At 37.2% G+C, this 12,576-nt stretch overlaps 1 long non-coding RNA gene across 2 annotated transcripts; it reads left to right on the top strand.

Moving 5' to 3' along the window:
- Window positions 1–9,010: 9,010 nt before the first annotated feature.
- On the top strand, window positions 9,011–11,061 carry LOC112495030. Of its 2 annotated transcripts, none has more exons than XR_003061152.1 (3): window positions 9,011–9,252; window positions 10,035–10,278; window positions 10,952–11,061. It is a non-coding gene; the product is annotated as an uncharacterized LOC112495030 (long non-coding RNA). The 2 variants fall into 2 exon arrangements; XR_003061151.1 differs by lacking the exon at window positions 10,952–11,061 and adding an exon at window positions 10,519–10,866.
- The last annotated feature ends 1,515 nt before the right edge of the window (window positions 11,062–12,576 follow it).

The raw sequence follows: 12,576 nt of genomic DNA, 5'->3' as shown, positions 1-12,576 counted from the left end.
CTAGGTAGGAGAGTGACGTACCGTCCTGTACTGCAGTTGGCTATGCAAAGCTGGAGCGAGTCCAGGAGAAGGAGCGAGGGAAATAGCAAAGGGGGAGTCCCGGGCCAGCAGACACTGGTACCACCTCGAAGGGATAGCAGTACGGCTGAGCCTCTAGGTATGGGGTAGTGCTCGTCGTGACCCTCGTCTTATTTGAATCTTATTTGACGGGCGGCGGGCGCTGATAAATTCCATTCCGTTAAGTAGTGGCACACGGGGCTGACGTGTCGCGTTCTGTACGTTTCAACCCCTGGTTTTCTATTCTATTCTATTCGGTTCGGTAGCGCCTGGCTCGGCTCACGATCAGAAAGGGGATGGAACCGGTACGGCGGTACGGAGGGTCCAGGATACTTATTTTCTCTCTCTTACTTTGGATATACTTTTCTTTTTCTTTTTTTCTTCTTACTCCTCATCCACGGAGGTGGTCCTTTCTACCACCCTTAACCTAGCGTAGCCGTCCCCAATGTCTTTTACAAAGGAAACATCCTTACGGTATATATATGTATATATGTATATATATTGGCTTATCTCCTATCTGCCTTTATCCGTTTTTTTTTCTTTCATCTTTTTTTCTTCAATGTCCCACACAGCCTCTCTTTGCTTCCTAAGACTTTCTCCATTCTTGTTACAAACTAACCTAACCTTTTCTTGACTGTAGCCATCCACCCCCTTCCCAGTCATGGTTCGTTTGACTGGCCACGTGGACCCTCCTGATATTAGGCGAGTCTTCCTTTCACCCTGTTTCGTTCTCTCTTGATGGGAATTCTTATCGAGAGTACACGGGTTATGTGATTGGGCTTTTGTGTATTTCGACTGTGAATTTCGTTTTCTACTTCTTCTTGATTTAATAAACGGCCTTTGGCCATGTAGTAAGCTCAACGGAGTCTTTTCTTTTTACGATGTAGGCACTATATCCATTTGCTTCTTGTTCACTTCGATATAACCCAGACAGCACATAAATCCTGAAGTCGTCTTTAGGATGCCTGTGACATGACCTCTGTCGCCTTTAAGACGACTTTCAGACGGTATTCCATTGTCTAAAATTTTTCATGTTAATCAATTCATACAGTAAAATAATTGTGTTTTACAGTATCACTTTTTTATATTATACAATCAGTGTGTTGCATTGCAACTTGATTATGGCATTTTTACTAATCTCACAAAATTGTCCAAATATCGCAACGGTAATTTTTTCAAAAATAATTTTTGCTTTAAACGACGAAATTAATAGGTTGAAATCTCTATACCTCGATCCAATGATTTCAATTATATATTAAATTTTAAGAAATCCTCTTATCCAAACTCCACGGCTCTATATAAACTTTAAAGTTATATAAATACTGTAATAGTATATACAAAGTATCTGTATTGCATAATTCGCTTCATCAATGTCACATAAATTTTATTATATAATAATTATTACCTCAGTTATATATCAGGGACGTTTCTGTATAACTTCTTTGAAACATTCTCCAGTCCTACATGTATTTGAAATCTTCCAGATGCATAATATAATATTATAGTACAGATGGCTCATCCAAATGCTAGGGTTGAATTTCTCTTATATGTGTTAACGGAGATATAGTATAATTGATACGGTAGTATATATTAAATATATTGTTTACTTTTGTATTTGAAAAATCTTGTACACGGTTCGTCACAATGCTTTTGAATTATAGATTATTGAAAATATGTGAATCTCAGCGGCAGTATTGATAAACGATAAATATGTTATATAATATTATATTATATCTGGCAAACCTGCGAGTTTACTGGGATATAAGCAATGTTAGAGGAAACTACACTTCGTGAAGTCGCAATATTTCTAAGAGAAATAACAAAAAATGTGGGATGCGGTTAGAGTACGTCATTCAAAAAGGAATCTCAATTTATAGCAATTCTGTGACTTCAGATGTTTGACATTTGTTCTTTACACTTTCTTGTATCTTGTACATTTACACTTTCACGTATCTGCAATAAATGTATTATTTAAATTATCATTAATTTATATTGTTACGTGGTCTCAATTTGAACAGTTTTTTATGCAATTATGCGTACTGCATTATTTACGAGGAAATATTAGAAATAAATAAGTGAACATAATTTTTTCCAAGAATCCAATAAGCAAAAGCCTGAATAATCATATTTATTATTAATAACATTTAAAACAAATTTAAATATCTTATCAACTTGTCCGATCGATCTGCTATATGTGAATAGGGATTTCCAGCATAGTACGTAAAATATTTGAATTATCTTTCAATCTGATATTTCTCTAACATTTCAAAAATCTGTTACGTATCTATGCAAAGTTTTATCACTGTGCTAGCTCAGCAATATTGCCGATACCGGGAATGAACGGTGCAGTCTTGCAGCCAATATGGAGCCGACTTGGAAATTGCTTGGGACGATAAGCTTGGTCCAGCAGCGGTGGGTTGGCAGTACTGAAACCAGTACTAGCAGCTTTGCTGTCCCAGCATTAATAACTGTGACTAGGATTCTAGTGTACAAAGATAAACTGAAGATATAACTTCCGGTCCAAGAGAATCTACTGATCTTGAGATGATTTGTTATCCCCGATTAATCTCTGTACAGTGGTAAACGTACTGCATGATTGGACAACGTATGACGCTAGTACAACGAAGGCATTATGTAACCCTAATTAAGAAATATATAACATAGAACGTGTACGTGACATATGATTCAATGTATTATTATTACAAGACCTTAGTAAATTTTTGTTTGATATGCAAAATCCTTCTTTCGAATTTTATTTAAATGCGCATAGTCCTTCTGTTTAATGAGTTCAAACTGAAAGAAGTGTTTTTAATTTTCTCTATTATACAGATAACTCTGTACGGTATAAAAATTTATCTATTGAGGAACATTAGTCTCAAGTACGGTCAAAGGGTCTGTATAGGTCTGGCACTGCCAATCTGTTTAGTTTTTGTTTCTCCTTTGAAGATGCATTATTTATTCTTCAGATTCGGAGTTATTGGTTATGACTCCGTTTTTTGCCTTCTTCTCTAGCAAGTTAGGTGACCCGATCCGACACCTTACGGATCTATATCCGTTAGTCTCTATCTTATATATAAAAATCTCGTGTCACGGTGTTTGTGGTCGGCACTTCTCCGAAACGGCTCGACCGATTTTCATGAAATTTTGTATGTATATTTGGTAGGTATGAGAATAGATCGTAAAGTATATTTCATACCGCTAGGTGATTAGGGTGTCCCTATCCAGAAAAATGTTTTGTATTTTTGTTGACAACAATTTTTTTTTATTCTTTTTTATTTGGCATCTTATATATAAAAATCTCGTGTCACGGTGTTTGTGGTCGAACTCCTCCGAAACGGCTCGACCGATTTTCATGAAATTTTGTATGTATATTTGGTAGGTATGAGAATAGATCGTAAAGTATATTTCATACCGCTAGGTGATTAGGGTGTCCCTATCCAGAAAAATGTTTTGTATTTTTGTTGACAACAATTTTTTTTTATTCTTTTTTATTTGGCATCAAAAAATACCTATAACTTCAAATTTTCACACTGCTACCCCCACCCTTCCATTTATTAATACGCGATAATCTTATACGCGATTTTAGTATTTTTTCTTTTATGAACAATATCGAAATAATTTAACCGTCGTTCGTATTTCAAACAGAACGAAATTATTTATGTTGTTGAATGATAGATGGCGCCACGTCCGCCTCATCGAACTTTCATCCACGCATGCGTCACGCACGCACGTCATTTTGACATTTCATCATGAAATGTCAATTTTGATTTATAAGCAATATATACGTATTTTATGATTGTAAAAAGGTTGGTAAATTAGTAACAGAACAAATACATTATCGATATACCGTTTTTCATCAATAAGTTAAACAATTTTGTGTATTTGTGTGTGTATGTATTACAGTGAACAATGCCAGCAAAACGCAAGGGGGCCCATTTAGGCTGTCGAACGAATAAAGCAACAAACATGCGAAATAGTAGAGCAGAAAGAACAGACGAACAAATCCAACAAGATAACGAAAATACGCGTGTGAGCATGTCGCAGTTGTGTGCATCTCAATCACAAGAGGCACGAGCTGAACGAAATCAACAACGACAATTGGAACGGAGACAATCGCGCCGGTTCGTAGTTAACACACGCAGAGCAAATGACCGACAACGCCAACAAGTACATCGAGCATTTACATCCGCTTCGTTCCTTCGTCTCGCATTCGAGTACCAGCCAGATATTGAATATTCCGCTCATCCGAAAGTGCTGATTGGTCCTATGGGCAAAGAATGTCCCTATTGTCATGCGCTCAAATTCAAACGTGAGTCAGCCGGGATGTGTTGCGCTTCAGGAAAAGTGCAACTACCAGAAATTGAGACACCACCAGAACCATTGAACGGCTTGCTCATCGGCATGGATCCAGATTCAAACCTGTTCCTGAAGTTCATTCGCACATTCAATTCATGCTTCCAAATGACTTCGTTCGGAGCAACAGAAATAGTTCACAATACTGCAGCAAGTGGTCAACAATACAATTCAACATTCAAAATCAAAGGCCAAGTGTACCACAAAGTAGGCTCATTGCTGCCAATGCCAAACGAACCACATAAATTTTTACAAATCTACTTCATGGGCATACATTTGGGCACACCATGTTTTTCCCACGGACAATTATACGTGGCATGTTTTCGCGTGCGCAAACTATCGAGCTTATTTGTGTTGGCTAAAGACGGACTGACAAAAAGTATCGTACACTCAATTGCTCTTCGAAATTAATATTGATTTTCTTTATTTCATTTTCCTACTTTAGGATAAAAAATATATTACTTTTTTTCACTTTACATTTAACTTTTAAGAGGTCAAACAACGAATATGTCCGTTACGTTAATAAAATATATTGAATTGAGAAAATGAATGGTTGGTGTTTTTTTTGTTTTCATCGGCGGTCATCGTCTACAGCGCTCAATTCCTCTTTTTGTCATAGATCCCATCCCCACACACTTACAATAGATTCGTTATTTTTTATTTAACAACCAAAATATTCACTAGAAATAATTTATATGGCAGAACAACGTTCGCCTGGTCGGCTAGACATTTTATAAATATTTCATCGAGATTCCCATAAGACTGTTTCGCCTAATAATAATAAAATAACCAAAGCAGAACCTCCTCCACGAGGCGCCCAAGACGTGTTGCTCCTCACTTCCCTTTTTTAACTCATCGCCACTTTTTGTTCCTATCAGTAGTATTCTCAAAAATCGCGATAGTAAATTGCTTTAAATAGAATTTAAATTATAAATCGTATAAATTAATTTTTTTAATTCTTACAAGCATTATTCGCAGTATTCATTATTTCACATTAAATATATTATTTGACCTGAAATCGTAATTAACGTAAGGTTACTATTTTTCTTTTTACCCTACATTATTTATCCGACCCTCGATTCAAATTGACCCTCTAACTATTTCGGTGGAAAATTATCCATTGTTAGTATTGATGGTATTGATTGAATCTGGTAAATCACAAGCAATTACCCAGTAATGAAGTTCAGCAATTGGCACAATGTTCGACGATATGTCTCTTTGACAACGTGCCACATACTAATGACGTCCACTCCACGTATCTTGGCTCATTGATAATCACAGAGTTGCACGAACGTTAATGGGTAATGGCTGCAATATGCAATAGTAACATTCTAATTGCTCCAATGTTACTTAATTAATGAAACTTGTTAATTAACGTCGTTCCGTTAACAAATTATCTTCCGTGCACAATGGACTGTTTGGCCAATTTTCAAGCACTTACATATATCTCATAAGCGATTTAGTTATACGTGAAGTGGTTGAACGGCATTATTATGATTAAGACATTATTTTTACGCATTTTGTGAATCGAAAAAACGATTCGCGCATGCGCAGCACGAAAATTCGAAGTTTTGGGCGTCTAAAAATATTACTGGAAACATTACTGTCTCGTCTGCATTTGCAAAAAGATTTTTGTTTGTAAATTTTATGTGTGTGAAATTAGTAGATTTCAATAGATTTGATTTTCGTATGCAATTTTTTTTACTGAAATTTACAATCCCGCTTGCAATCACGTTTACACGAACACCTCCCATGCATTGACGATTGAAGACTTTTCACATGTGGTCAAGATCTAAGAACGCTGAATGATAATGGAATCTGTACACCCACAACGCACATTTTTTGGGCATAACTATACATAGAACATATGGGAGTATTTCATATAATTATCAGAGCACACTACGTACGTGCATATACATAGTATATACTTGTCCTGCGGGTGCAAATTTTACAACAAATATAATTTTTGTTATTAACATTTATACCAGTACCAGTCAAAATGAACAAATAGATGGTAAATCTAATGTTAAAGAGTCTTTATTCTATACATCGTTAACTTAATTCACATAGGTTAAGTTTAAAGTGAGTAAAGGTCGCCCCATGGGATTTGCACTGAGTTCAGAGGGCATACTAAAAAGATCTCACCCCATAGCAACGCGTGTCAAGCAACCCTCTCTGAATCACGCGACGGGAATTCCTATTGTCAATTTTACCCTTAATCGATATACCATTATGAAATATCGAGGACGTAACGTTCCGGCACCAGTTTTATTACGGAAGCGAACTTACTCGTTTCGGTGTATACATATATACACACCTATTATATTGAGTATGGGGATGTACGTACAATTTTACGGTTTCCCTATAGATTTACTGACTCGTTACCAGTGTTCCGTGTTATAGGAAAAGTCACATATAATATCCATCCCTCCCGAGGTAAACGGCCATTTTCTTTGAACGTTTTAATTACGTGATACTGTAATGACGTCCCAACCGTCATATACCACTCGATATTCCGTTCCGACTAATTGGATTCGTTTGCTCAATTAGTCGCAGCTCTACTAGTGCCGCTCCTGACTGTTCGTTGCCGGTCCCCAGATTTCCAGGAACATCCTACACCTATGTTGCATCCGTGCGCATATGGGGTGTACATGTCTCGTTCATTCCAGAATCTGTAATATGGAAATTCAAGAAGACTGGGAACATCGATGCGTATCTATTATTGAAGTAGACTATAAAATTAGTATTAAATAATAATACGTAGTGTTATAGTCATTTAGCTAAGTTAATTTCTATTTTTGATAGATTTAACCTAACCTATTTTACAGATCTTGACATCTGCTGTCTAGTTCTGGAAATTGATGTCTTGTTACTTTAAGGATATTCCACTAATCTTGCATGGAACATATATTCATTGTCAGTGAAGCTAATCATAGATGCTTTAAATGTTCTATGCCTTGTCCTATCCATTAGTCAATATTTGATTTTGATCTTGCAGGTCAATTTAAAATGTAGTCTTAAAATTCCTTGCTTTAGTTTTCATCAAATTATCGTTATGATGATGCTAATATATTAGCATTGAACAAATACATTTGTATTATACAATCAAAATTTGTAGTAGATATGTAACACGCATACAATTTTTTTTCAAAATGTAACTACTTCATTATTCTATAGGTGATACAAAGTTAATCGACAGAGTGGGAAAAACAAATATGAGTTCACTTCTTTTTCAGGGGTTGATATTTCCAAAATGACCATATGATTCTAAGCTTTGGATTAAAGATGCTTTCATTTGATTTTAAATGAATAACAATGGACCTAAAAGTCTGGAGAACATATTGAGAAATATAATTTATTTGATAATTTATGAAAGAATCACATGCAGTAACTGTTTGATTACTTCGAAATTAAATCTATGTTTCATGTAGGATTGATTATTAAATGTCATACGATCCTTATTCATTTACGCAGATTATTTTGTAAATCATAAAATCTACTAGTCCGGATGTTAAGCTTCTCATAGGTACAGAGGTGGATTAGATGGTTACCGAAAATCCCAGTAGTCCCTGTCACGTTTTCATAGCAGTATCCGTCCCTGACTATATCTGCAAGCTGGCTAGAGTTACCAAGGAACAAGGAGTTACCCTTGCCCGATTTCCTACTCGTTAAAGCTGGGCCGTTGCGTGTTACCGCCAGGATCGTATTATATCCGGCACACGTGGCTCACGGTAAGCGTTAAGTTTCCAACGAGAAACATTAGAGAAGTAGATGAGACAACATCAAATATGAAGACGGTGCTTCGGGGAATATCTGTAGAGAACAAAGTTACAGGACACGGTAGCGCCCTTCGTAGGTTCAAGGATCATTCTGTGAGATGTCAGAAGATAGGGCCAAGTAAGAAACTTTAAGAAATGAAACAAAAATAAGCTCACCCAAGTAGAAATTGGATTAAAAAAATTAAAGGTCCCTCGTTAGTCCTAGTTAGTCCTGTACTGGCTCGGTGGGACCTTAAAGAGGCCCTAGACAAGCTAAAGAAAATGTCCATTAGGGACACTTATGCTTATTTATTACGAATAATACGTTGTGCGTGACTTGGTGTATCAATTGAGCATTGTATGAAATTGTCGGATTAATATAAATCCGAAATGAACGTGACCGAAACTCGAGAGGTTATTTCAAAATTGAATCAGAGCGTAACTGACTCGCGTAGTAAGTCAGTCGCCGGTGCGCATGCGCTGTTATTATTAATGGCGCTCATAGCGGACGACGTGCATTTGATCGACGCACATGGCCGTAACGAATTGACGAGTTTTCACGGGTTGCACGTAGCGACGGGAAACGAGTATTCACCGGATTCGGATGCTGCTGTTACATGGACCGCGTTAGAGGCGATTGTCGAGCCGTGACGCGTTTATGGGATTCTATAAGCTACTGAAGATTTTATCATGCCATAAGTAGTGTGGGTAAATGGTGGATTAACAAAGGAAAGTTTTTAATCGTAGAAGTAAGATTTTCTAATAAATATTTCTTTTTTAGTATTATGGTAAACACTTCGTAAATTTTCCATAGAGTAACTGAATTGAGTTACATATTTTCCAAGATGGCGGTACGACGTCTTGTTATTCGTCGTTCCGTCTAATTAAGTCACTTCAGTGCGAATGAATCATCAACCACAATGTCCCATGGTGTCCCATGATGTCCTATGGCGTGTCTCATGGTGCGTGACTATGCGTGACCACTTAACTCTTGTCGACTAACCAAGCGAGCATGATTATTATACCTGTGTCAGCACCCCATAGGAAGTTATTGTGCAAGCGGACTACGGAACAGACATAACAGGTTAGCTTTTCCTTTTCCCATTTGGTATTCTTTTACTCTTTATAGTCTGTACGCTTTGTGACTGCCGATTATGACTCGTTCTGTGCACACATCGATTTACCATTCTCTCGTTTACCCCGCGCCCTTTTGTTGTGTACTCTTTCTATTTTTGTCTTTCCTCGTCTCTCCCGTGTATATCCACTTCTCGTAGTTAATATCGCGGAACGCCATGAAACATGCAACTTTTTTTGGCATTCACCCATGCGACATAGACCCTCGCATAGATTGGTTTTACGAGGAGTTTAGTATAATTTATAATCCGTCAGTGTTATTGTTGCGTTATTCTTCTGGATTTTCATTATTACAATCATCACACGAAATATTCGGATATTATCATTAAGTACAAATATACATAATTATACGAAATATGAAAGTGACAGAAAATAATTTTCTGAAAATAATAATTGTGCATTATGCTATATATTAGATTATTATTATTATTGTGATAGAGTATTTGGTAAACCTGCAATATACGATTCCTTCTCCTTCTCAGGAAGGAGTCGTATTCTGCAGTTTAGCCGATTATTTCACTTTGCTTGCTGTAACGGAATTTCATTTTGATACCTATCATCGGTTACATCTTTACAAATTAGGGAGAATTAATATGCTAGAAATCTGACAGGAACATGGCACACTTGTTGTTTCGCGGTCAGGAACATGTCCGTATGATAAATGCCGTTACGTGGTCTACGGCAGATGTAGCATGTTCGTCGAATAAATGTACCGTGAAATCCTAATTACAGATAAACCGTCCCATATGGCCGTCAGTACAGAGTCCTGTATAGCCATAGCCCTAGCTATGGCGTACTGTATTCCTGTTCGTACGCCATGCCCTAGCTGCTTCTGTCATTCTCGTGCTTCGCAACACCATAAATCATGGGGTTTGACGTCACGCGAATTTCGCGAGGGAGTTGCTGCGTATCGCGGTGGGTATTACCAGTGACGCCAAAAGCTCTCATGACACACCCGTAACTGATGTACAAATCTGTGAGTATATATGGTGTTTAATGCTTTTTTTTTATCATGGGGATATCTTTAACTGGCATTCCTGGTGTTTTGTATATACATATATAGTGCCTTGTGGGAAATGGCGAGCGCACGATCATCACGAATATTTCGACGTTATCTGTACCTATTTTATACCTGGAATCGGATCCACTTTATTCTTCATTTCTATACCATTGTCTATGGTGGTACTGGGGATATTGATCGTAACTATACTTACAGGAGAGAATAATCGAGTGATCGTTAAAGTGTAAAATTAAACACTTGCGCTGGAAAGACGTGCCATGCACGTCGAGGTGTTTCTGTAGCATTTTGTCACGCGGATCTCAATTCGTTATATTCGAAATAACGATCGGACTGGTCGTATCGTAAATAAGCAAGTACTTTGAAGTTGAATTATTATTCTCTCTCTCTCATATTTGGGGTGTAGAGCTCAACTAGAGAGCACAAGGGTTGAACCGTCCTCGACAAGACGCTTTTGATGTGGTAGCTGGTACCTAGCTTGGACTTTCAACTGGTTCTCGTTATAACAGTATGTGCACAGTTTACGCATCTGCAGGCGCTTTTATCAACGGGTTCACAAGGCTCTTTCTGCTATCTTTATGTAGTATATATATATATATATGTAGTATTCAACTTTGTTGGGTTGGCTTAGGTTACCTGCCAGTTACGAGACACTCGTTTGATGTGGCTAACCTTATTGCCTGGAAAATCGAAGAGCCCGAGAGCTTATGCAATATATATATAGTGTGGCCTTTTTTTTGTTTCAAGGAAAATTAACTAGCGATTCGCGAATGGCTGCTATTAAAACTTCTAAGAATTTCTTAATTGTACATAGGCCTATAGTTATATAACAATAACATCGCATTGCGAACTACTGTAGGAACAATAATATAAATAATAATTTAATGTAAAAATGTGTAATATTTAAATAAAAATATAATATTTTGTATTTGACTTGAAAAATAAAGCATCCACCAGACATTTAATTTTACCATTGTAGGTTCCATTTAAAAAACTTGTCAGACTAATCGGCAAACGGCCTCTGTTTCGCTTAGTTCTTTTTTTTTGTATATTTTCTCCCGTTTCCCGTTTCACTCATGTTCCGCAATAGACAGCGTGTGCACTCGACATGCGAATCTCTCAAAAACGAGTTCGAAATGGCGTCGGGAATTGTCCAGGACTCTGTCCGCGGACAGTGCTTCGTCCGTCCGTGGAACGAAGGCAATTAAGGTCTGGCGTGTTCGTCCTCACACAATATAGTATATCTATATGGATTCCTTTTTTTGTTAATTTTTCAAGGCACCCATTAAAGTTGCCAGTCTATAAAGTTATAATTGAGGTGGCACTGCGTCATACTCGTTCATGTTGGTTGTCCATTTTCTATAATTTTCTGTATTTCTCACATAATCGAAAACGTGCCATTTCACGTGTCATTGAACACCGAAAATATTTTTTTATTAAAGAAATTTTGTTCAATTAGACTCAACGATCGAACCTCCATTTCAATTATTCGTATCTAGACAGAGGATGTGAATTGCCGTTTTATGGTACCTGTAGAATCATTACAAATGTCCCATATATGTATACCCTTTCGTACATCCGTACAGTAATTCCACGTGTATTTTCAGGAACGTAACTTTACAAGGCCTAATTTATAACGCAACACCAAAACCAGAGTTGGCTAGATTTCTACAGCACTTACATTATTGTAAACAGATTGAATCCATTGAACGAGTCGCACATGTAATTGAATAACGACTGAATATGAATGCATGGAGTATATAGATGTCGTATAAACAAGCATTAGGTGTATTTACGGTTTGTTTTGCGGTACAACCAATTACATTTAGTTTGCATGGCTCTTGGCAAATTATGGATATCGACTGTAGATTCAAACTACGCTTTACGGCTTATACACGTGTTTTTTACGTTGAGCTTGCATTATCAAAATTTAAGCTTTTTACAAATGGGTCAAGTAATATTTCACTGTCCTTACGAAAATGGCTACTCGGCAAATTGTGTGAATGACGTCATCGCTCACTTCGAATATTACATTCCGTACGATTTGATACGCTAGCGCTATCATCCCATCCGCACAGCGCGGCACAAAGCCGCAAAAGAATTTACATTGTGACGTCGCCTGGGGCGACCTGAAACTGTTAGATCAGCTGTTCAGTTTGGTCAAGTCGATAGACTAGGTATGTATGCGCGATCGCTCGATGAGTTTAAATACGTTATGGTAAAAGAGTACTATGCTGTGCTGTACATACACATATA

Source organism: Cephus cinctus, unplaced genomic scaffold, assembly GCF_000341935.2.
Source record: "Cephus cinctus unplaced genomic scaffold, Ccin1 Ccin1_scaffold1150, whole genome shotgun sequence".
Taxonomy (NCBI): Eukaryota; Metazoa; Arthropoda; class Insecta; order Hymenoptera; family Cephidae; genus Cephus; species Cephus cinctus.
The sequence above is the reverse complement of the archived record's forward strand: the minus strand, read 5'-3'. Positions and strand labels throughout refer to the sequence as shown.